Raw genomic sequence first — 25,815 nt, 5'->3', positions numbered from 1 at the left:
GAGTCTGATGCAGGAGCATTCGGCCCAAGGGAAATCATTGTAAATAGTAGATATAGGGGGTCATGTATTTTAGGAAATAGTTTTCATAAGTCTCAAGTTAACGCAATATTCAGGCCTTTAAGTATGATTTAATTAGATAATGGAGAAGGTTGTAAAAGCTGTCAAATAAATGAGGACTCTTAGAACTTTTCATGATTCTAGGAGCAAGAGAGAGTTTTAAAGCATTAAATGGAGAAAAAGATAGAATGGATAAAAGTATCAAGGAGACTTATTAAATGTAATACTGCCACATATGTAGCGAGCTTTTGGGCTTTAGTTGAGTGGTTTAAGGAAAGGATGTGATTGGATCCTTCACAGTGATCAGATCTAATGTTTCCATATAAATATATTTAAGCCTACGAGTAGACTTAGAGGAGGGCACGAACAGTTGATGATCAGGCTTGTATGAGAGACAGAGAGTCTCAGTCTATAATTGTTGTGTATTTTTATGAATATAGAGGTTAGTTTCGACCTCAAGAAGTGTGTTTCAAGTGTTGGAATTGTTATGAATTTGAATCCTGCAATAATTGTATGCAAGCACAGTCAAGGCAAAGCACAGAGAGGAGAACGATTCAAAAAAATTGTAAGGGATCATCAAGTCCCATTGAAGCATCAGATCGATGCTCTAGAGGGAAAGAGAAGTTGAGATCTCGAGGAGATGAGTTCAGAAGAGTAGTTAAGTAGCAGAAATAGAAGACACGAAACCTTTGAAGAAACCCCCTGAGGAGAAGCTAAACCATGGGAAACTGAAGACTTAGCAAGAAAACTAAGTAAACCGAGGAGTGAGGGAGTAAGTTATCAAGTGCACAAGACCGTTTTGATCACATGGATCAAGCGTCCAGATGATTCCTTTGAAGAGGGAGGTGAAACATCGCACTGGCGAAATTGTTTATGGAGATTAAGTCTCGTAAACCAAAATCCAGTTTACACTGAAAACAAGTGCAAAACATAGTCGGAACTGATTTCCAGATGCGAAATATAATAGGGGCTGGTTGATAGCCTGATTAGGTCCGAAGAACTAGTCAGATCGCCGGTTTGAAGAAGTCAAGGCCAATGTAATGGAATTTCAATATGCCGATAGTGATTAAGCGCTAAATGATGATCGGAAGTTCGAGAGATCGGGAATTAGCGATGGAAAGAGGCTCGCGATAATACAAAGGGCCAATAGATGAATGGACCCAACCTCACTTTGTGATATAGTATATAAACTTTGAAGTCTGCCTTATAGTGGTTCAGGCGGAAATTTAAGGTATTCCTTCGTATTGTGTTAAAAGAGTTTCACCGAGTGGTTAAAGGCTAGAACATAGATTTACGACTCCGATAGTCACATATCTGAGTCAGATGGGTGATGAACCACATATGTGGCAAGGCCAAGGGAAGAAAGCCGATAGCGATTGCGATGAGGTTTTAACCTCGGGTTCTGTGCAAAACCTATATAAAGGAGGAAAAAGGCGTATTGTGTGAAAATCCTTTGTGTAAGGATTATGAAGGGAATTAAAAGCATCGATTGAAGGTTGTGAAGGATTTAGAATCCTGATAGGAAGAAATGAGAATGAGACTTTGTTAAAAGTCTTATTTGAAAGTGGAAGGGGTGATTCGGGTCCCAATAGGAAGGTTCAGGCAGGGTTATTGAGTTTGCATGCACAGGAACTAATAAATGGGCCGTAACCAGTGATGGCTGAAGTTTTGACTCAGAAAGTTGGAAATCCTGGGAGTGAAGTGTTTATGCATATTGATGCATACTGTGGCTATATCTTGGGTAACCCTGGCATCATTTTGCTAAGTATGGGTATATGCTGGGAACCCATGCATCACTCTAGAAATATTCTCCTCACTCTAGCCACACATTTCATCAATTCCGCCAATTCTTGGGCATTAGAAGGTGCTGGATTAGGGACTTCTTGATCAATGAAGTGCTTCAAACTGCTGTCCTCTAATACTGCTTCCATGTAATCCTTCTAGGCGATATAATTCGAGCTACCATCAAGGGAATACTTGAGTCTCAAACCGTTGAAAGACATTGGTGAAATTTGAGATGTGATAAGAATTCGAATTCTATAATAGGGAACTTTCAACTTCAAACATCTCCCTTATTTGTATAATTTCCTTTGCTTTGATCACCTTTTCTTTGATACCATGTAGAATTTCCCACTCTAGATCACCTGATAATGCAATATACTAAAGCAAAACACTTGATCTACTTCTACAAACAAACTTGCGGAAGCTTAATTGATTTTGAGCAAGACCAAATAGAACACATATAACAGATGAAGAGAAATCAATCACACATAAACACAGAAGAATACTCTAGGGAAAGCCTCAGCTAAAAAGCCAAATCTATGTATTATCATACAAGTGGAAATATGTCTAGATTACATAAAGCATTATCTCACAAGATATCCAACTCACAGTACAATCCCTTAATGCTGCTCATAGACTGAATAGACACAACATATGTATTCCTCCAATCCTCCAAGTCTTCTATTTCCTTGCGTAGTTTCTCTTGGGTCCTTTGGCTGCCACCTATGTGAATTCACCTCTCACATAACTCACCAAACTCAAAAGAAACTGCGCAATCTCCAAGGAATGAATTCCTCCTGCATGCGAGAGATATCCTGAATGGAATATTCCTACAACTGATAGTACATTGTCCCATCATTTGATCTCAATTGGGTCTCTGAATGAACTGACATGCATGAGTTATTTATGAGAGAATATTTAATTATCTGAAGTGCATTAGTTACATGCAAGCATGAATTAACTAACTGAACTCACAATCAGTTGCACAATCTGTTGGAACTAATCTAGGTGGACTTACTCAATTAAATGAACTAGCTAATTACAACTCAAGGTACAACTCATCCTAATCTCCTTAATCAAGCGATAACTTCCTCAATCACAGCGGAAACTATTGCATGTTTTCACATAGACTACATGTTTGATTTTCTACAACTAATTAACTCACGACGAATTAATTAATTATTTTACAAACAACTTCTAAAATCAAATTCGAATTTTAATTCTCAATTTTAGTTCAGAGACTAACTAAAATTGGAATGTATCCCAAAATTCTATTTATAGTAGTGCTAATTTTAGCACTTATATTTTTAGCATTTCTTGTTGTTATTTTCAACACCATTGTAGGATCAGCCTCACAAAAACCCGATGACCTCCCATGGAAGAAGAAAAGAAAAACGAGGGGATCCTTTCAAAATGCTACTAGAGGAAGCCCTCAAGAGACAAAGGGTCATGACGATGGATAATTTTACCCAGATCCTTCGATGGATACCCACAGGGGATGCATCTTCATCCAGTAGCCACTCTAGAGGAACTAATACTTTTGAGGTAGAAGTTAAATTTGATATTCCCATATTTGAAGGCCTAATAGATGCAGTCGCCGTAGATAAATGGTTAAATCTATTGGAAGGATATTTTTCAGCTCATGACTTTACCAATCGGGAAAATATTACTTTTGCACTTCTCAAAGCTACCCCATACGTCAAGGACTAGTGGGAAACCTATTGTGAATAAAAGGACGAGAGTGAGCCCTCATTGTTTTCAGCTCCACCCACTTGGAATTCTTTCTGAAATGCCATCAAGGGAGATTATTACCCTGTCAGGATCTATGAAGATAAAATACATAAAGTGGAAGCCGCTACGACAAGGAAGGGACCAAGATGTGCGAAAGTTCACAAATACTTTCCATACCCTTTGCACGACGCTGGGTATCAAGGATAGTGAGTGGCACTTGGTTCTTAAGTACCACGACTATCTGCACAAGTACATCGAGGACGAGATTGAGTTCCTAGACATCTTCTCGCTTGGCATGGTGTATCAGTACACTGTAAAGATTGAGCAGAATTTTAAACAAAATAAGTGTGGCTTTAGATCTATGAATCCCAAGAAAGGAAAAGGCACCCCCAAGCCACATAACAAAGGACCAAGACAAGGCGGGGCTACCCAAAACAACCCGCTGAAGCTGCAAGAAAAGAAGAACACCACAAAGATGAAGAAGGACATGAGAAAATGGTGTGATTTCCATAAGAGCTCCACTCATAATACAAAGTGAGTGGCAGGCCATGTAGTCACTGATGGATGAGCTGAAGGCTTCCGAATTGGACAGAGGTTATGGCTTTGAATCAGAACTCAATAAGGGAGTTGAAAAAGGGAGGCAGATCATTGATGTCGACCCCAATGTCATCGTGGCCACCACAAATATCAATAAAATTGAGCCTGAAGATCCATAGGAGGGGGAACACCTCTTCCACTCACAGATGTGGGTGAAGGGTTCTCCATTGCAGTTCATTATCGACAGCGGGAGCCAAAACAACCTCATTTCAGCAGAGGTCATGAAGCGACTGGGCCTAAATACTACATCACATCCATAGCCATACACCATCAGGTGTCTTCGCTAAGGACGAGATCTTCGCGTCAACCAATAGTGTCGCGTTTCATACAACATCAAGCCCTTCATGAGTGAGGTACTGTGTGATGTTTCTCCTCTTGAAGTCTCAGATGTATTTTAGGACAACCATACTTGTGGAAACAACATGTTGTAAATGAGTCTAGACCTTGTTCTGTGATTATTACTTTGGCTAATAAGTTATACAGGATACCGTAGGTAGCCCCTCCTACCGCCATCTCTTTGATCACTGCAAAGAAATGTAGTAAGATCATTTCCTAGACCATGAAATTTGTTTTTCTTATGATTTAGCCCCAAGGCAGGAAGAAGATTGTGGCCACGACTTCTAGGCAGGGCTCCTATGTGCAATAGCAGCAGATGGACAAGGTCATGGAGGAGTACATGGATATTTTTGCCTCACCCACAGGGGTACCTCTACATTGTCATATCAAGCACTCCATCAATCCCACCGCAAGTGCACACCTACCCAATGGACCAATCTATCAATCCTCTATTCTGGATAACGATGAGATCAAGAGGTAGATTCAGAAACTACTACAGAAAGGACACATTAGGCCAAGCTCATCACCATGTGGGAGCCCGATTGTATTGGTACATAAGAAGGATGGGACCTAGAGTCTTTGTATTGGCTATCAGGTGTTTAACAAGATCACTTTCTAGAATAGGTACCCAATCCCGCAAATTGATGACCTTCTGGACCAGTTCAAGAGGGAAAAATATTTCAGCAAGATTGACTTGAAGTCAATTTATCATTAGGTGCCTATCAAACCCTCTGATGTGTGGAAGACTGCCTTCAAATCCAAGGAGGGCCTTTTAGAATGGTTGGTCATGATGTTTGAATTAACGAATGCCCCTGCAACCTTCATGAAATTGATGGATGACATCTTGTGACCCTTCACCAATGCATTTGTGGTGGTGTATTTAGATGACATCTTGATCTTTAGCTAGATTTGGGAAGAGAACTACATCATATTCGTCAGGTTCTTCAAACCCTTCAAAAACACAAGTTGTGTGCTAACTTGGAGAAATGCACCTTTCGCCTAACCTGGGTTCAATATTTGGGGTACATCATTAATGAGCAGGGTGTACATGTGGACCCATCCAAGATACAAGTCATTCAGGATTGGCCAGCCCCAACCACTCTAACAGAGCTCTGCAACTTTTTGGGTCTTGAAAATTTCTATCTTAGGCCCATGTTAGGGTTCTCTCATATGACTTGGCCTTTAAGTCATCACCAAGGGCAAAGTAAAAGAAAAGTTCTTTTGGTTGGAAACCCAACAACGAGCATTCTCTGAGTTGAATAATCACCTCTGTTCTGCACCAGTGCCCACATTACCATACCTACAACAACCATTTGAAATTGAGACAAATGCCTCTAATTAGGCTATTGATTCTGTTCTTACTCAACATGGGCATTCGATGGCTTACCACAGTGAGACAATTTTAGACACAGTTTGAAAGTAGCCTACTTACGACAAGAAACACATTTTATTGTGCAGGCATGCCATCAATGGAAGCATTACATTCTAGGGAAGGAAGTGGTCATCGAAATAGACCACAACCTCTACAGTTCATACAGACACAAGGGAAGTTACACAATGATCGCCATCAGAAATGGTTGATCCGGATCTTGGAGGGAGGCCCTCAAGATCTAAAAGATTGAAATGGATTAGAGGACCCCAAGATCTGAAAAATTGAAATGCTAGAAGAAAAGGAGTAGAATGCCCAATAAACAAAACCACAATTTTTTTTTTATTAAAATAGATAATAATTGCAAGGACTACATTATCGTTGACAATTTGTCCTTTTACAAAATGCGACTTGTTACTTATAGTATTTTTCAAATACAATACCACAGGTCAATTCCATGGGTGAATGAATACCATTGGTGGATGTCACAATACCACGTGTCAATTCCATGGGTGAATGAATACCATGGGTGGATGTCACAATACCATGGGTCAATTCCATGGGTGAATGAACACCACATTGGGTGGATGTCACAATACCATAGGTCATCAATTTCATGGGTGAATGAATACCATGGGTGGATGTCACTTACAATACCAAGGGTGGATAAATACCATGAGTGGATGCCACTTACAATACCATGGCTAAATTCCATGGGTGGATGAATAACGTGGGTTGACGCCATTTTCCATTCAGATCATTCCTCCCTCCTTAAGAGGCAATGGTCCCCATTGCGTGAAGTTCCTTCCTACGAATCCTTTTTTGAATATGAAGAACCATTGAAGAGAAGGGTTTTATGTGGTTAACCCATAACATGATGAATGAAGATCCGAGGATAAAGATACCCTGTAAAGCTTGTGACCAACTGTGATACTGACAGTGTGCAACCTAGAAAATGGAATTCGATGAAGTGTGGGTTTGTGGATGACCCATAACCATGATGAACGAATATCTGAGGATATAGATACCTTGTAATGCTTGTGACATACTATGATACTGACAGTGTGCAACCTAACAAATGGACTTCAATGAAGTGTGGGTTTGTGGATGACCCATAACCATGACAAATGAAGATCTGATGATAGAGATACTCTGTAATGCTTGTGACCAACCGTGATACTAACAGTGTGCAACCTAGCAAATGCACTTCAATGACAAGGATTTTGTGTGGTTGACCCATAACCGTGATGTTGGTTGTTGATGAAGTAGCATGTGCCTACATATCCTGGGGTGGGGGGGCATGTATCCAAATAACCCAAGCTGAATGTTGCTATATTGAAATTGATGAATGCGAAGCAGGTGCCTACAAAAGTGGGGTGGGAGGGCATGTCTCCAACGGGAACCCACTCTGAATGCTACTTCATAATTAAAATTGACATAAGTTGGTCAATATAACTCATAATATTTATTATAACCTGTTTTTGGAAGTAGAAGGACCATTTTATTGTAGAAAATCTATGTAGGTTAACTCAATAATGCAATATAAATGAAAGAAGAATACTACAACCTACTTCTACTATCAATTCGTGGAAGCTTAAATATCTATCTGAAAAATATAACCAGAAGAAGAAGAATCAACGGCACAATACACATGAAAATACTTTGGGGAAAGCCTCAGTTAAAAACCGCACAATATTGTATTACATACATGGTGGAAATACATAGGAATTATCCAAAGCATTAGCTCTCACGACTAGCCAGCTCTGAGTACAATCCTCACAGATGCTCACAGGAAATCTTGGCTTCTCTCTATCCTTCCTCTCTACCCTCTAAGCTCCTATTTCCTTGCGTTGTTCCTTCTGGATGGTTATCCTATTACCAAGTGGAAAAATTCCTTCAAAACTATGCAATCCTCAAGGATAAATCCTTGACTGCATGCATGAGTATTCTCCATGACAAAACACATGCAACTGATAGTACATTGTCCTTGAACATTTATCTTAACTGGGTCTTTCTTAGAATATACATGCATGAGTTTCTGATGAGGGAATCTTCAGTTAACTAGAGTAGCACTAGTTGAGTGCATTAATGCATCAATTGACTGTTAACTCAATATTAGTTACTCAAACAGTTTGGAACTAATTTAACTGGACTTAACTCAGTAAAATGAGTTAACTAATTGTAGAAATTTTTAATAATATGACACTTATTCACAAAGATTATCCCGATTATACACTATTGCGTAATACATGCATAATACATAACCTCCTCTACGTTGATCATCAATTTAGTAGCATTAAAATCAATGAAACATCAATCGCATGTGCACATTAACATAGTATGTAACCTGGGGAAAGCATACAGCTAAAAACCCCACACTATCTGTATATTATAATGATTGAGAACATGTAACAATACATAGTACAATACTCCTCACAAGTATCCAACACTATCTCCACCTGTTACACACAAAACTAGCTCAGATCTGAACAAGTCACAGGTTCAAATCTCCTCCGCTGCTTTGCCTACCTCCACTACACAATGCTGCAAGAGAATCACGTGAGCACAAGCTACTATTGCCTTGATATATGCCCACACTGCGCAGTCCTCATTGGCATAAATCAATCCCTTGCATGTGCAAATCTCATGCATAACTAATAGTCACAACTCACCCTTTCACTTACCTCTAACACTTGTCTCTGTTGAACTGTCTATGCACTGAGTTAACTAATGTATTATTTAGTTTCTTTATGAGTTAATAATTAGTGAATTAATTAACAATCAATTCACACAACTCATCACTAGTGCATTCTTTAGTTAGACTAAATACAACTAGTTCAACTAAGTCAAACTGAACACAACTCCATCAACTCCACAATCAACTCCACTAAAACTCCACCACGTGAGTTCTAACTGAAGTCCTGCATGCAATAGCTCAACTAACACATAAGAAACCACGTGATTCCTTTTTTCAACTACATGTGCCACATCCGTAGCTTGAACTGAAGTGCTCCAAGAGAATAAGATAATGTTTAGAGTCGAAATATTACTAAGGGCTAATAATATTTGACTGTTTAGTCTAAAAATAGACTCTGATCACTCCGCTGTGAACCAAAAATAGAAGTCCATCTATTTTTCCCAACATGACCAATCATCCATAAATAGCATCCTACAACTCATAGACCATGATCCATATGTCTAAAAATAGACTTTGCGCCAAAAATAGCCTGCGGGTCCACTTAGTGAAGGCGACTCCTTTCCACTAAGCTCCATCATCTTGTTGCATTTTCAACGCTCCCTCTCAACAAGATATGGATTATCTGCAACCCCTATCCTGCAACTCTGGAATGTTCTGCATGCAACACATTTTCCTGGTCCATTTGCTCCAACAACACTTGGAACAAAAAACACTCCCAACTGACCACTCTGTTGGGCTAGGAACATACTCTGATGTTGAAGCTCTACCTGCTACAGACAAGTGCTCCCTCTCTGACATCTGCACTACTGCAACATCTCCATGCATATCGCACCATTGCACACCTCTCTGTGCCACCTAGCACTGTGCAAAACACTTGTGCCTCTCGCATTGCTACAACCTGCTAGCTATGTGCTATCCTAGGATTCCCTACACTGTCACTCTCTCTGCCGCTACATCCGCATCTGTCTCTACCCAATCAGTTAGTTCCTGCTACTCCACATCAGGGCTCCCGTAGCAAGGTCTCATCCGAGAGGTTGGGTACCTCAAGGATCTTGCCCCTCCTCCTTGGGATGATCAATCCACATCACCCCACCTCCTACCGGGAGGTATGGCTGCATGTGATCCCTCAGCCCACCTGGCTTGAAGTTTCCCCCTACTAGAGGTCTCTGCATGAGTATATGTCTCTACTCCATCTCCTCACAGCTTCCCTTGTTATGGCTGCTCCACAACCTCCTGAAGCTGCTGCACCAATCGTGGCTCCTCCACAATCGTCTGAGACTTCTTCTGGCTCTGCATGTTGAGTGGTAATATACGGTCCCTCTCAACTACCAAGTCTCCATCAGTTGCCTCACTACTCAAGGCTTTGCATGCATATTGAACCTCAAGAGCATATAGGTTCTTGACCCGTGAACCAATCTGCTTCACCTATCTAGTGATGATGTGTCTAAGGAAAACATTTCCCTTACTGAAGTCTACATCACAGCCTCTATCTTCCAGCATCGCGATCGACACCAAGTTTCTCTTCAGTCCTGGTACATACTTGACATCGGTCAAGGTAAGGCGAGCTCCATGCTCCCTCTAAAAAATAACTGTGCCTACACCTGAGACACTATACTTCTCATCATTACCCATCACTATGAGTATCTGGAGATCTTTCTCCTCCAAAGTACTGAAAAAACTCTTGTCACCAGTCATGTGGAAAGAAGCTCCACTGTCAAGAAACCAACCACTTCCCACCATGGATGAAACCATGCATGTGAAGAGTGTGAAATCCAACTCAAACTGTGAAGCAAGTGCCTCACTTCAGATCCTTCCCTAGATCCCTTCTTGGACTTCTTCTTTGGACAATTAGTAGCATAATGGCCCAACTCATGACAACAAAAGCATCTCACCTTCAACTTGTCAACCTTCTTCCCATCATTGGAAGAACTGGATTCGGAAAGATAACCCTTCACCTTCCCCTTCTTCACCTTACTCGCTAAGTCACAGTTCTCCTCATCATGCATGCATGAAGAACTGTCTCTGGTGCTCCGTTTGATCTCCTCCTGCACAAGATCCGCCCAAAGTCTCTCCCATCCTGGCAATTTCTCCCGACCATTGACAGAGTCCTGATAGGAATGCCAAATCTTCAGAAGACCAAGGAGAGCGAAGCTCACCAAGTCCTCATCATCGACAGTCATCCCCCCACTTCCCAGCTCATCCCAGCATTGGGTGAACTTCGTGAGATACTATCTCCATTCTCACACCTAATGTTTTCGAGTTTTATCCTTGAGCGCCATTCCACAGCTCAAAAACTCAACCGCTTCTGGTCTAAAATTCATGAGAACAAAGTATTTCTTGTACAGAGATTGACTGTATGGGCATTCACCGAATATCTCACCTTCCAAAAGAAGGATGAATCCAGAGGCTACCTGGCCTGATTACAAACTCTGCCTGAAGAAATAAAATGTAAACACTTTCTCAATAATAGATCTGATGATCAACAGCTCTGATACCATGTAGAAATTTTGAATAATATGACACTTATCCACAGAGATTATCTAGATTATACATTATTGCGGAATACATGCATAATACATAACCTCCTCTACGCTGATCATCAGTTTAGCAGCATTAAAATCAATGAAACATTAATCGCATGAGCACATTAACACAGTATGTAACCTGGGGAAAGCATACAGTTAAAAACCCCACACTATCTATATATTATAATGATTGAGAACATGTAACAATAGATAGTACAATACTCTTCACAAGTATCCAACACTATCTCCACCTGTTACACACAAAACTACCTCAGATCCGAACAAGTCACAGGTTCAAATCTCCTCTGCTGCTTTGCCTGCCTCCACTGCACAATGCTGCAAGAGAATCACATGACCACAAGCTACAATTGCCTTGATATATGCCCACACTGCGTAGTCCTCATTGACATAACTCAATCCCTTGCATGTGCAAATCTCATCCACAACTGATAGTCACAACTCACAATTTCACTTACCTCTAACACCTGTCTCTGTTGAACTGTCCATGCAATGAGTTAACTGATGTATTCTTTAGTTTATTTATGAGTTAATAATTAGTGAATTAATTAACAATCAATTCAAACAACTCATCACTAGTGTATTCTTTATTTAGACTAAATACAACTAGTTCAACTAAGTCAAACTGAACACAACTCCATCAACTCCACAATCAAATTCACTTAAACTCAACCACATGAGTTCTAACTGAAGTCCTGCATGCAATAGCTCAACTAACACATAAGAAACCATGTGATTCCTTTTTCCAGCTGCATGTGCCACATCCATAGCTCGAACTGAAGTGCTCCAAGAGAATAAGATAATGTTTAGAGTCCAAATATTACTAAGGGATAATAATATTTGACTGTTTCTCTTTTTAGCCTGGCAATCTAAAAATAGACTCTGATCACTCCGCTGTGAACAAAAAATAGAAGTCCATCTATTTTTCCCAACATGACCAATCATCCATAAATAACATCCTACAACTCATAGACCATGATCCATATGTCTAAAAATAGACATAGTCTAAAAATAGACTTTGTGCCAAGAATAGCCTGTGGGCCCACTTAGTGAAGGCAACTCCTTTCCACTAAGCTCCATCATCTTGTTGCATTTTCAACACTAATTACAACTCAAATGTAACTAAATATTATCTCCTTAATTTAAAGGATAACTCTTGCATGACTACAGAAAGACCTCTAACTTGAATTTCTCCAACTAATTAATTTAAAATAAATTAATTAATTATTTCCAAGTAGATGTTAAGACTAAATTCAATTTTAATTTACAATTTAATTCAAGTACAAATTAAATTGGAATATTCTTGTTGCCATATTTCAACACTCCCTCTCAACAAGAAAGGGATTATCTTCCTCCCTCATCCTGTCTCTATGGAACTCGAATTTACTCATTGAAAATTTTTTCCCAAAATGTCAGCATCTTGCTCCTCTGTTGAAGTATACTACAACAACATTATCCTCCTCGCTACACAGTCTCTGAGATGATGATAGCGGATGTCAATGTGATTGGACCTATCATGAAATACTGGATTCTCAGAGAGTTCGATACAACTCTAATTATCACAATATGTCACAGTTAGATCCATCCTCTGATCAAATAAATCAACTAGGATTTTCTGCATCCAGATGGCCTCACATGCTACCTGACTTGAAACCATGTATTCTACCTCTGCTGAGCTGAGTGAACCAATCTATGTTTCTTGTTGTACCAAGAAACTGTCACTGGCCCAAGGTTGAAAATCCCTCCTGATGTGTGCTTTCGATCTGATGGACTCCCTACCCAATCTACATTAGTGAAACCCTATAGCTTCAATCCCTTGTCTGTCCGTACCATAATCCATACTGAGATGTGTCTCTAAGGTATCTCAATACATGCTTTTCTGCCTTCCAAACATCTTGGTAGGTTGAACCATCACTTGACTCAGCTGGTTCACTGCAAAGCAAAAATCTGGTCATGTGTTCACTAAGTACATTAGCGAACCCACAAATTGCCTGTACGCAGTAGCCTCTACCACTTCTCTTGAAGTAGCAACCTCCTTCCTCCAGTTACCTGCTAGAGGAGTCTGCATGGGCTTACACTTCTCCACATGGAATCTCTTGAGTATCTCTTTGGCATACTTTCCCTAAGACACAAACAACTCCCCATCCTTCTGCCACACTTCCATGCGAAGGAAGTAATGCATGAAACCCATGTCTTTCATCTCGAATTCTCTTGCAATCTCCTCCTTGAAAGACATGATCAACTGATCATCACCAGTCAATATGAGATTATCAACATAAAGTATGATGATCAACAACTTACCCTTCACCACGATGTGGTACAGGTTCACATCTGATTCACTCTTTATGAAGCCCAACCCGATGAAGTAGTTGTCTATCCTAGTGTACCAAGCACAAGGTGCTTTCTTCAGCCTGTACAATGCTCTCTTGAATCAGCACATATGTGACTCACAATCAAAGGCCTCCAAAACCTTCTGGTTGCTCTATGTACACCTCTTCATCAATCTGGCCATTGAGGAATGCAATCTTCACATCCATCTGATGGATCTTCCATCCCATCTGTGATGATAGTGTCGACATAGATATGATAGATGAGTACCTTGCGACATGAGAAAAAGTCTCATCATAGTCAATCCCCTTGACCTGTGAAAAGCCATAAGCAACAAATCTTGCCTTATGCTTCTCCACACTACCATCAGTAGCTTGATTTACCTTGTAAAGCTAATGGGAACTCACAATTGACTTGTTCTCTAGTCTCGGAAACACGTTCCAAACACTATTACGAACTATGGAGTCATATTCCTCCACCATAGCATCAACCCAAATCGGCTGCTACACTGATTCCTCAAAGGAAGATGGCTCAGTCTAAACATTCCCTGACAAGGGCCATGTATCTAGTGTACCTCTCAGGTGACCTCTTCTGTCTGCACTGAGAAGATGGTGCTCCCACATTATCTCTCACATCCTCCAACAATATGTCAGCTTCTCTTGTGTGCTTCCGTCCATCCCTGGAAGACTCTACTTGAGTGAACGCCTCCACTCTTGGAACCTATGCATGCAGTTGCTCCAAATCAGTTTGAGGCTCCTCCTCCTTAGGAACCAACAGTTCCTCCACAGCCTATAGTTGGAGCTCCCTCTCAAGGGAAACTCACATGGCCTTCTGCTCATCAAACTTGAGATCTCTGCGAACCACTGTCCTCTGACTAGTAGGCAAGTACACTCGATAGTTGTGAGGTGTATCAGTGTACCCCAAAAATATCCCCAACTATGTTTTCAGCTCAAGATTCTTTTGTGCATCCTTTGTCACATGGCAATATACTGATGAGCCAAAGATCCTAAAGTGACCCACATCTCTCTTACCATAGAAAGCTTCCTCTGGTGTCCTCAACCCAAGTATGCAATGTGGGCTTCTATTCTACAAATAGACCGTTGTGTTGCATACCTCAGCCCACAACTGAAGTAGTAGGCCTTGCTTGTGTAGCATTGCCCTTGCTGCCCCTACAATAGTTTGGTTCTTCCTCTTAGCCACCCCATTCTACTGTGGGTTATGAGGTGCCATCAACTCTAATTTAATTCCTTCCACTACACAAAAGTCATTAAACTCTTGAGAGACATATTCTCCACTGTTGTCACTTTTCAAGGCCTTGGTCTTCTTCCCTGACTCTTTCTCGACCAAAGATTTGAACTCACAAAACTTTGTGAAATTTTGGTCCTTCTTCTGCATGAAATAGATCCAACATTTACGAGAATAGTCATTAATGAAAATCACATAATACCTTTGCTTCACTGTGGATGCCATTGATAATGGTCCACAAAAATCAGTATGAACTCTCTCTAAGATAGCCTCTGCTCGACTATCTCCATCATGAAAGGAAGACTTGGTGTACTTTCCTAAGGTACAACCTTTGCATGTGTCAACTTGCTCAAGTTTACCTTTGGGAAGTCCTATAGATATCTGTTGCATTATCTTCAAAGCCCCATGATGCAAATGGCCCAACCACCTATGCCACAACTTGCCAATGTCTTGGCTTTGCACTAATTCTACTTTCATACTCAAAACTGCATAATCATCTACCTCTAGTTTATAGAGATTCTTCACCCGAATCCCTATCCTCTTGATCTGACCCATGGCTATGTGTCTTAGGAATGCCTTTCCTTTACTAAAGAAAACATCGTAACCTTTGTCCTCCAAAATCATGACCGATACTGTTGTAGGGAAAAGTATCCGACTCGGATGACCCTAACCCACTCTAAGGGTGACAGTTCCTTAGCAACAACTGTAAAACAAACTACTGAAAGTTTACTTCTTTATGAAAGCAAAAGAGGATGGAGAAAGCACTAACAGTTGCCTTGCGCTTAATGTCGAATCCAAACTCTCCTCTTTGGCCGCTTGCTCCTAGCTCTTTGTCCTTCTGCTCGCCCAGCTGCAATGAGATCCTGCACAATGACAAAGAAGGAAACTACAAGAGGCATGCAATCATAACTGGTTCATGGATTAGTGTAAACCAAACATGCAATCATCACAATACATAATTGAAGCAAGAGCACATAGAAGAACCTCAATAGCTTTTATTAATGAAGAAATAAAGGTTCTGAGAGGATTACAACCATTGCAGGCTCCAACCCAGCAACACCTCCCAGCAGAAAGAATTGCTCTTCTTCACCTCTCTCAAACAATCACCCAATAACTCAAGAACGAAACCAACAGCATATCATTACTTTGCACAAAATTCCAGCCTCCTGAGCTCATAGGAGAGAGCTCAATATATAGATGAATTGAGAAAGGATGAGTCAGCTTGCAACTGATGTGTAGCTGCCTTGTGTCCTCTCTCTCTTCAGTTAATCTTCAATTGATCTTCAGTTCTTGAGTCCACTTGGTGAACCTTGCTTCCACTTGGAGAAACAAAGCATCTGACTCATCACAAGGCGAAATATCTGATCCAAGTGTCATTTTTGGAAGATTCCAAAGCAATGACTCACTGTGCCACATGTCCAAACTCGCCCAACGCAGGTGGGATTTGTTCTACCTGCTTTGCAACGCAGGTACACCATGGAGCAGTTGTGTTTCAGCGCGGAAGCCTAGTGGAGCACCTGCTTTGATTTCAGGATTGCTTGTTTTTGAGTGTTTTCAGGTGGAGAACTGATCTGAGAGCTATTGGTTTGCTGACCTTGTTCCTCTAGGGGTAGGAACATCATGTTTAGGGAACTTTGGATCCCTTGGATTATTGACAATTCATGCTTGTTGCTGTAAGGCACAAAATTGTCTATAACAGATGCCCCCTAAAGTATGAGGTCGTTTATCGGGTGAAATGCTTTAATGAGAGGATCCGAAGTTCATTCAATCTGCTGAGAAGTGTCCTGTAATAAGATACAATACAATACATTATTTTTCATACATTTTTCATGATCTAGCTGAGGCGGGCATTCCCATGCTCAGCTTTATAAATACATTTTGGTACATAGAACAGACGATCGTCTGATGCTAGACTGATAATTCTCTGCCGAATTTATCATCCTTTGAAAAGGATGATCATCTGTTGCAATGATGTACATATCAAATGTCTTTATGTCCTGAATATATATCGCAGCCCGGATGGATGAAACTAGATCCGGGGTCTTCAGTCTCTTCCGATCTTCACTCGATGTACAAGTCGATCCATGTGAGTATTTCTTGAAGTCGAACATGGAAAGACATCGCTTGATTACCGGTCAATGATGTAAACCGTTAACAAGCGCGAGAGGAATCACCGATAAGGATGATGACCCTCAAGGTACGGCAGTACAATCTACATGGTGGGAATAAAGGACTTGGCGTCGACCACCATGCAAAATCTTCTGGTCGAAGGTCATTGATGTATACCTGTCGCCGGAAGTGAGAAACTTGCCATTGAGGCATGCAAGCTTCAAAGTACTGAGGGGGGTGTTCCTAGATCAACTCCTTGGATAATGAGCTGATGTCGACAAGGAGCGATCCGTCAAAGGAGGGCCTTAATGAATCCCACATCAGTGACACGGAACGGAGCTAGTGATTATGATGAGGTGAAAACAAACTGTGATGTATGATTCAGGGTGGCGGTCATGAAGTGGATGAAGGATAATGTATGGCAGTGGGTGGAACACGGTTGACTCTTTACAGAACCACATCTCTTGAACATATAACGACACTAATGTGATGGATTGGTAGCATTACCCCAATTGTGGATGGTGTGGCGAGGACCATGGTTCTGCGACCGGTGAATGAAACAACCCAACCCGATGCGGTACGGAGGACAAAGTGTCATGTTCAAGAGCAACTTGCTACCATTAATACTGTGAGGTTCTCCCAATTTTTCCCCAGTCATTGCTGACCAGTACCTCTTTATTTTTGTCAAGCTTGAGGAGGATAACATATGCTTGTTCTATAACCTGCCCTTCGGGCAAGCCCATCGCTATGTTTTAACGAGCCTAGCGATAGGGAAACTCGTTCTCGTTTAAAGACAAGTTTGTCGCTATTTAATCATTTTAACGAGTCTAACGACAAGGAAAACTCGGTCCTTTTCATTTTTAGAGAGTCTGAAAAGGTAGGAAAAGTTAACTCCAAAATTCCTTTTTCGTCATCTAATCCCTTAAGTCCGAAAAAGTTTAAAACAATACAGAAGGGATGAATTTTCGGTTGCTTTAACGAGCCGAACAAACAAGCGCTCGATCTTTTTGTGCAATAATCCCTCAGGTCCAAAAAGATTAAAATCTAGAGGAGGGATAGCTTTCCGGTCGCTTTAACGAGCTGGAAGGCCAAAACTCGGCAAACTTTTCATATTTTACGAGTCAGTGAAAAGAGCTCAAAGAAGACTCGCCTTTTGAGGAACGAGTGATGAACAAGGATAGCAGCAGATTCCAAGTACAGGTTGGAATTCTCCAATCACGGCAGTGTCACAAGGATGGCTAAGTGAAATCACTCTTCGCAGCTGTTCCTCAAAATGGGTAAACAAACATATGGAGGTGAACGATTGGCCAAATGAACAGATGGAGGTGATGGCATATAAACACGACCAAGGGCTTTTAATATGGCTTTCAAAGGTTACATTTCTCGAGGTTGTTTACCGGTTCATTTTTTCTACGAAAAGTTAACTCCAAAATTCCTTTTTCGTCATCTAATCCCTTAAGTCCGAAAAAGTTTAAAACAATACAGAAGGGATGAATTTTCGGTTGCTTTAACGAGCTGAACAAACAAGCGCTCGATCTTTTTGTGCAATAATCCCTCAGGTCCAAAAAGATTAAAATCTAGAGGAGGGATAGCTTTCCGGTCGCTTTAACGAGCTGGAAGGCCAAAACTCGGCAAACTTTTCATATTTTACGAGTCAGTGAAAAGAGCTCAAAGAAGACTCGCCTTTTGAGGAACGAGTGATGAACAGGGATAGCAGCAGATTCCAAGTACAGGTTGGAATTCTCCAATCACGGCAGTGTCACAAGAATGGCTAAGTGAAATCACTCTTCGCAGCTGTTCCTCAAAATGGGTAAACAAACATATGGAGGTGAACGATTGGCCAAATGAACAGATGGAGGTGATGGCATATAAACACGACCAAGGGCTTTTAATATGGCTTTCAAAGGTTACATTTCTCGAGGTTGTTTACCAGTTCATTTTTTCTGGATGAGCTTGAACTGTAGGGAAAGATTGCTCACAATTTATGTTTATTTTTTAACGAGCATGAACATTGCTAAAACTGCTCGATTCTTGCGTTTATTTTTTAATGAGCATGAACATTGATAAAACTGCTCGATGATATGTTTGCATGCCCCCAGCATAATAACGCAAATCGAGGTGCATGCCCCCCAAGCTTCATTGCATTCAACTTTGTTGGTTGGAATGAAGGTTTACCATTGAGATCTGGAAAGGGGATCATTTCATTTTTTAATGAGGTTGACATAGTAAAAGAACTATCCTCATTGCCCACTGTATTTACAGTACTCGATAGAAAATCGAAAACTGAAGGATGATAAAGGTTATTTTGAGTATCTTCCCCACAACCCGGGAGAAGGGAACGATGGTGGGAATCATTCCATGGTGCCCCGTCAATTACCATTGATTGGACTATTCCTTTGTCAGTTCCATGCACTCGCGACCAAGGACTTAAAGGGGTGCCATATTCTCTAGACCTATCTATCCAAACGCTTGATGAGCGTTGATTTGGGGTTGCCCCCCAGGCCAAGAAAATTGATTGCTACAATACTTCCATTGGGCTTGGGGACAAAACCTTTACATGATCCATGTTGATATCGTTTTCTGACATCTTTTCTATGGAAGATATTATATTGCAGGCCCCTACCGTCGCCACTTCTCCCACAATGAATGGTGGCGGAAGGGCGAAAGTTCCCATTAATGTAGGATCTTTTAGTAGGCCTACTCCGATATTTTGAAACGAATGGTCGCTTCCATGGATCATAGGAACGCTTCTTGTAACTTGTGAACCATTAGGGAGGAAATTTTGTTGGTCAATGATCGTAATCCCTCCTTGAAAGGGGAATGCAATTTTCCTAAAATAGGTCGACACAACAGCTTCCATGGCATAAATCCATGGTCTTCCCAGTAGGATGTTATAGTCAAGATTGCCATCGATGACTTCAACATCTATTTCTATTGTTTTGCCCCCTAGTTCAACTTTCAAGTTACTAAGGATACCGTAAGGGGTATATGTCCTTCCGTCGAATGCTTTTAAAGTCGTCAATGATCGTGACAAGGTTGGAGATCCTAAGGTTTTCCAGCAACTCATCGACATAATACATGTCGATGCCCCCTCATCAATAATTGTTCGATGAACAGTTTTGTTGAGGGCTTTCACTTGGACGAGGAAAGCTAGTTGAGCTGGTAACTGAGGATCATATCCTTTGTGATCAAAGGATACAAGATTAGAATCTTTAGGATCCACCCCACCAATTGCTGATAACAATGCCTGCCTTTGGGATGGGCAATTTTGTAGTACTTCAAGAGTCGACATAGCGGACGGCGATTGCGCCAAATCTTCCACTATATTATAATGCTGTGCCGCTCTGGCACGAGGATTAAATGTTGACTTGTGTACTACTCCCTTTGGCGGTTTTATTGTTAATTCATGTGTGATGGGGGGTACAACTTCTGCCGAAGTTGTTGTCGAACTGCTAGGTTGATCTTTACCTTTATCGTTTGACACCTGTGGATTCCCGTAATCTTTGTTCCTTGTCGAAATCAAAGCATCATTTTGCTGTTTTGAAACCGACAACATAAGCACTTGAGATGGGGAAGCGTTTCCACTACCAACCAGATTTTTTCCTCGATCGGGAAACGGATCAGTTAACACAGCTGGAGTTTGAGAACTCTTTAAGAATCTTTTTAGATCAGCTTTGTATGGAAATTCTCTCGTCCAGTGATCCTCATCACATATCTGACACCCATAAGGTGGTTTCCTATCTCGAGGAGGGCTTGAAGAAGTTCTTCGAGGAGATGACTCACCTTGTTTATTCTTCTTCCCTTTGTTTTGATTCTTCTTGCTTCCTGGTTGATTGGTTTCTTTGCCCTTATTTGTCGATACGGCATTTACTTCCAAAGCAAGAACTTCTTCATGCGCATTTTGATTCGAATCCTTACGGGCCTTCTTTTGATGGGTCCTTTTCGGATTTGTGTTTGCCGTGCCAATCACGCCATCGCCGGCATGAGAGTCACTATTTGATTTAGGAGGAGGAGGGATTGAAAACTCTGGTCTAGGGGCGTCTGGTATTTTGTCATAGAGCGTGCCGGACTGAGTATATACTAAGTCCAAATATTGTGCACGAGCGATAACCTGCTCTTCTGTTACGACTCCCCCCTTTGCCACATCTTCCGTTATGGCCGGAAGTAACGACTTTATAAACCACTCAGCTAAAAGCTGATCAGGGACGTATGTTTTAACCATTCTTCGTCGACGTCGCCACTCATGTATATGATCTGATATATGAGTTGCGGTTGTCTGTTTGAAGTTAGTCAATATTTCTGTTCCCGTTTCATACCTTATTGGTAATTGAAAGTGGGTTAAGAATGTCGTGGCAAGGGAGCTAAAATTGTCGAACGAAGCTCTAGGCAATTCTATATACCATTTTGTCGCTGGACCTGTCAATGTCCTCTGAAAGAGGCGAAGCCTTATCGAATCGTCATTTAAAGTGTTCGACGAACACCATAGATGAAATGTCATCACATGATTCGACGGGTCTTCACCTGGATTTCCATTGAATTTAGGAATGTCGGATGGAAGTTTATGCGGGATCACTGGCCACCATGGGGCGTAAGCAATTGGATCATTGGTTAACCGATGTAAATCAGGCAACTCTAAAGTCGCCACGAATGGTAACTGTTGATTCAAGTTAGGTGAAGCGTAACCAGGATACGATGGAATCGCCTGAACAGTTGGTCTTTGCATACCAGCATAATGGAGTTGATGTTGGTATGATTGATACGGTTGATGGACTTGACCACTATAAAGTGGTTGATTTTGACCATTTTGAATATATGGTTGTCCCGTATTCGCAAAGATTTGCTGTTCAGAACCCTGGTGCACTTGTTGGAATTGCGGCTGTTGGTATTGCACTATCCACGGTTGCGACACCATGGGTTGTTGCGCTATACTAACCATTGGACCAAGATGTGGGGTAGTTGTACCCGACTGTACTTGTGTTGCCCCACCAGTAGGCGATTGTGGTTGGGTCGCAGGGTCAAGGGGCCGTTGCATGAGAACCTGAGAAATCTGAGGTTGACATACAACAGGCATTGTTTGAACTTGCGACACAGTCACAATAGCCGGTGTAGTTGGGATGTTTGTCACAAGTACACACTGTTGCATAGAATATACAACTCTTGGTGGCTGGGATAGCATAGGTACCCAACTACTCGTTGCAATTCCACCATAACTTGAATAAGGTTGAGAACTCCCGTATGGGTACCCTCCCGGAGGGGGTAATGAAAGGGTATACTGCCCCCCATACGGTAGCAATCCAGAACTCAAGGCAATTGATTGTCCTGGAGGACTGGATGGCCTAATTAGATTCCCAAAAGGGTCAATTTGATGAGTCTCACCATGAGAGTTACCAGACATTACTCCGGAACAAACAGGAACAGACCATACTGTCGAGATAGTCTCTTTGTGGACTCCTTCTAGCGATTGAGAGCTAGTTGGGACAGATGGTATGCCGGCGAACATTGTTGGATTTGCAGCAGGTAATTCTGCCGTCGCCATGTCGTTTGACACAGTCCTAGATGTTGACGGTTGTTCAGACATTTTTAGTCTATCCAATTGATCGCCTAGTGATTCTACAGGAACTTCCACTGGTGATGGACAAACTTTTGTTGTAGCAGGAAATAGAGTGACCCCTACTCCAAACTGAATTGGAGTGGATACTTGCGGTTCCTCTATAATTTCCTCTATCGCAATCAGACCAGGTGGAAGAGGAAGACCGTCAGGTCCGTAAAAGATTTCCGGTGCCGAAGAAGGGGTTGTATCAAAAGCGACAGATGTTTGAGGCACAAAACTCTCTGGACCAGTTACAGATGGAACTGGTTCAGTCATACAAGTATTTGCCCCCAGACTAGGATCAGTATTACTGTCCCTCTGTGGCGATCGAACTTCTTCTATAGAGGCAGGGTTTCCGGAAATGTTTGGAGTGACCAGAATCTCAGATGTTGTTGGAACACTTGTTCTAACTTTTAAAGGAGATTTTGAACTGGTTCGACGAGCTCGCTTTGTCCGGATTGTTTTCGATTCCGGAGACAAAGACGGTTGACTCGCAAGCCTCCGAGAACGACGGATATTCAATTGACTTTCTTCCACGATTGCGGATTACTCGATCAACTAAAATATAAAGGGGAAAATTTGTGATTCCGATTTGAATGAATTTTATTAGACGCTTTTAAACATAACTTTGCTTTTTCATGTTTTAAGAGTCGAGAAAAAGCTAAAGATGACTCTAGTCTCCTTCGATGTATTAACGAGCCCGAAGTGACAAATGCTCGGTTGGACCTTTTCAGTTATAGAGTTTGAAAAAGGCCAAAAGAAACTGCTCTGGAGATCTAGGCAGAGGGTGTGCCAAACCTTTCGCGAAACCACAGAATACGTTTTACGGTACGGGTGGTCGATCTTCGTGAATGCTGTGTTCACTACATCGCGATCAGTAGGGCGGCCGACACGGCTTCCTATGGATAAAGGATAATTGCCTATAGGGGTCTCCCAATATATACGCGACGGTACGTGGGAGCACAAGTCCATATTAGTGCCACCGACTCTCAGGAGGAATCACCCACCTTCGTAGAGATCGACAGTCACTATGTTTAACGACGCCGGAACACGTCTCTACCTAGACCTCTAGATGTTTGCGTTATGTTACAATGCGTTGTTAGGTTCATTCAGTATATTTTAAGTTGATCTTTTTAAAGTTTTCCTTTCAAGGTTCACCACGAGATGTATATGACAAATTCCTAAATGCAGCCTAAGATGAGAAGCAAGCTTTTTCAAATCTTTTTGACTGATGGAAATCTTAACTACTGAGAGAGAAGAGAGGCAAATTCTTTTCACACAGTTCATACAGCACAAACTAATGCACTTTCTCCTAAATCATCATGCAAACTTTTTCAAATGCAAAATGCACAATGCATGTATTTTCTTTTCCCTTTCTTAATGTCAATGGATTACAAAAAGAAAGTGGTTATATAACTTTGATTTCGATTTAGAGCGAAAACAAACAAGTTTGTCCAAAATCAAAAGACACCTTAAGATTTACTTGTTTAATCACTGGAAATGCATGAAATCAAACCATACTAACGAAAGTAAAATGACTAATCAGCTATGGACAGCAAACAAGCTAACTCTTTAGACCAGCAAAATGCCTAACACAGGTTCATATCTAAGAGGCCAAAAGCAAGACTAGTTTACTCTTCGTTATGGGAAATTTTAAATGAGTAAGAAATACAAAGAACAAGTACAATTTCGTTATATAACTGAGGCAGAATGATGGCAAGTAATATTGGTTTCAAAACAGGCACAAGACTGACACCTAGCAGCAAAACTAAGTGAAAACAGGCAAGAGAAAGGAGGAAACCCCAAATGCACTAGGCAAATTTGGGCCAACGCAGGCTCTGCACAGCCAAACTGGCTCTCAGTGCAGGTAGCCCCTTCGGGACCTGCGTTGCAAAGCAGGTAGCCTGTGTACTACCTGCTTTGGAAAACGAGAGTTGCGTTTTCACAGTTTCCGGGTCATAATTTTCTCAAAAATGCACAGTTTTTGCTCAAATCAGAAGCAATCAGTCAAGCACACTCAAAGGGATGATTAGGAAGGTGGAAAGCTATCACTAAGAGCTTACAAGGATCTTTGTAGATCAGCTCTTCAAATCATGAATTTGCTCAGAAAATGAGCAAGAGTAGCTGCCCTCTACTTCGCTTTTGATATAGTCAAAAGCTTTTTCGATTTGGTACTCTTTTGTTCAGGAAATGAATAGCAAAATACTACAAACACAATCAAACGGATACGATCCCCAGTGGAGTCGCCAGTTTGTTGTAGGGAAAAGTATCCGACTCGGATGACCCTAACCCACTCTAAGGGTGACAGTTCCTTAGCAACAACTGTAAAACAAACTACTGAAAGTTTACTTCTTTATGAAAGCAAAAGAGGATGGAGAAAGCACTAACCGTTTCCTTGCGCTTAATGTCGAATCCAAACTCTCCTCTTTGGCCGCTTGCTCCTAGCTCTTTGTCCTTCTGCTCGCCCAGCTGCAATGAGATCCTGCACAATGACAAAGAAGGAAACTACAAGAGGCATGCAATCATAACTGGTTCATGGATTAGTGTAAACCAAACATGCAATCATCACAATACATAATTGAAGCAAGAGCACATAGAAGAACCTCAATAGCTTTTATTAATGAAGAAATAAAGGTTCTGAGAGGATTACAACCATTGCAGGCTCCAACCCAGCAACACCTCCCAGCAGAAAGAATTGCTCTTCTTCACCTCTCTCAAACAATCACCCAATAACTCAAGAACGAAACCAACAACATATCATTACTTTGCACAAAATTCCAGCCTCCTGAGCTCATAGGAGAGAGCTCAATATATAGATGAATTGAGAAAGGATGAGTCAGCTTGCAACTGATGTGTAGCTGCCTTGTGTCCTCTCTCTCTTCAGTTAATCTTCAATTGATCTTCAGTTCTTGAGTCCACTTGGTGAACCTTGCTTCCACTTGGAGAAACAAAGCATCTGACTCATCACAAGGCGAAATACCTGATCCAAGTGTCATTTTTGGAAGATTCCAAAGCAATGACTCACTGTGCCACATGTCCAAACTCGCCCAACGCAGGTGGGATTTGTTCTACCTGCTTTGCAACGCAGGTACACCATGGAGCAGTTGTGTTTCAGCGCAGAAGCCTAGTGGAGCACCTACTTTGATTTCAGGATTGCTTTTTTTTTAGTGTTTTCAGGTGGAGAACTGATCTGAGAGCTGTTGGTTTGCTGACCTTGTTCCTCTAGGGGTAGGAACATCATGTTTAGGGAACTTTGGATCCCTTGGATTATTGACAATTCATGCTTGTTGCTGTAAGGCACAAAATTGTCTATAACAGATACTAAGTTCTTCTTCAATCCAGGCACATACATCATGTTTTTCAAGGTGAGAGGAGCTCCATTCTCCCTCTTACAAGAACCCGTGCCCACTCCTAAAACATTGTACCTTTT

This window comes from Pinus tabuliformis, chromosome 9, assembly GCF_031772625.1.
Source record: "Pinus tabuliformis cultivar Carrire ecotype Pingquan chromosome 9, CPIR1, whole genome shotgun sequence".
In the NCBI taxonomy this organism is placed as follows: domain Eukaryota; kingdom Viridiplantae; phylum Streptophyta; class Pinopsida; order Pinales; family Pinaceae; genus Pinus; species Pinus tabuliformis.
This window is presented reverse-complemented; position numbering follows the sequence as displayed.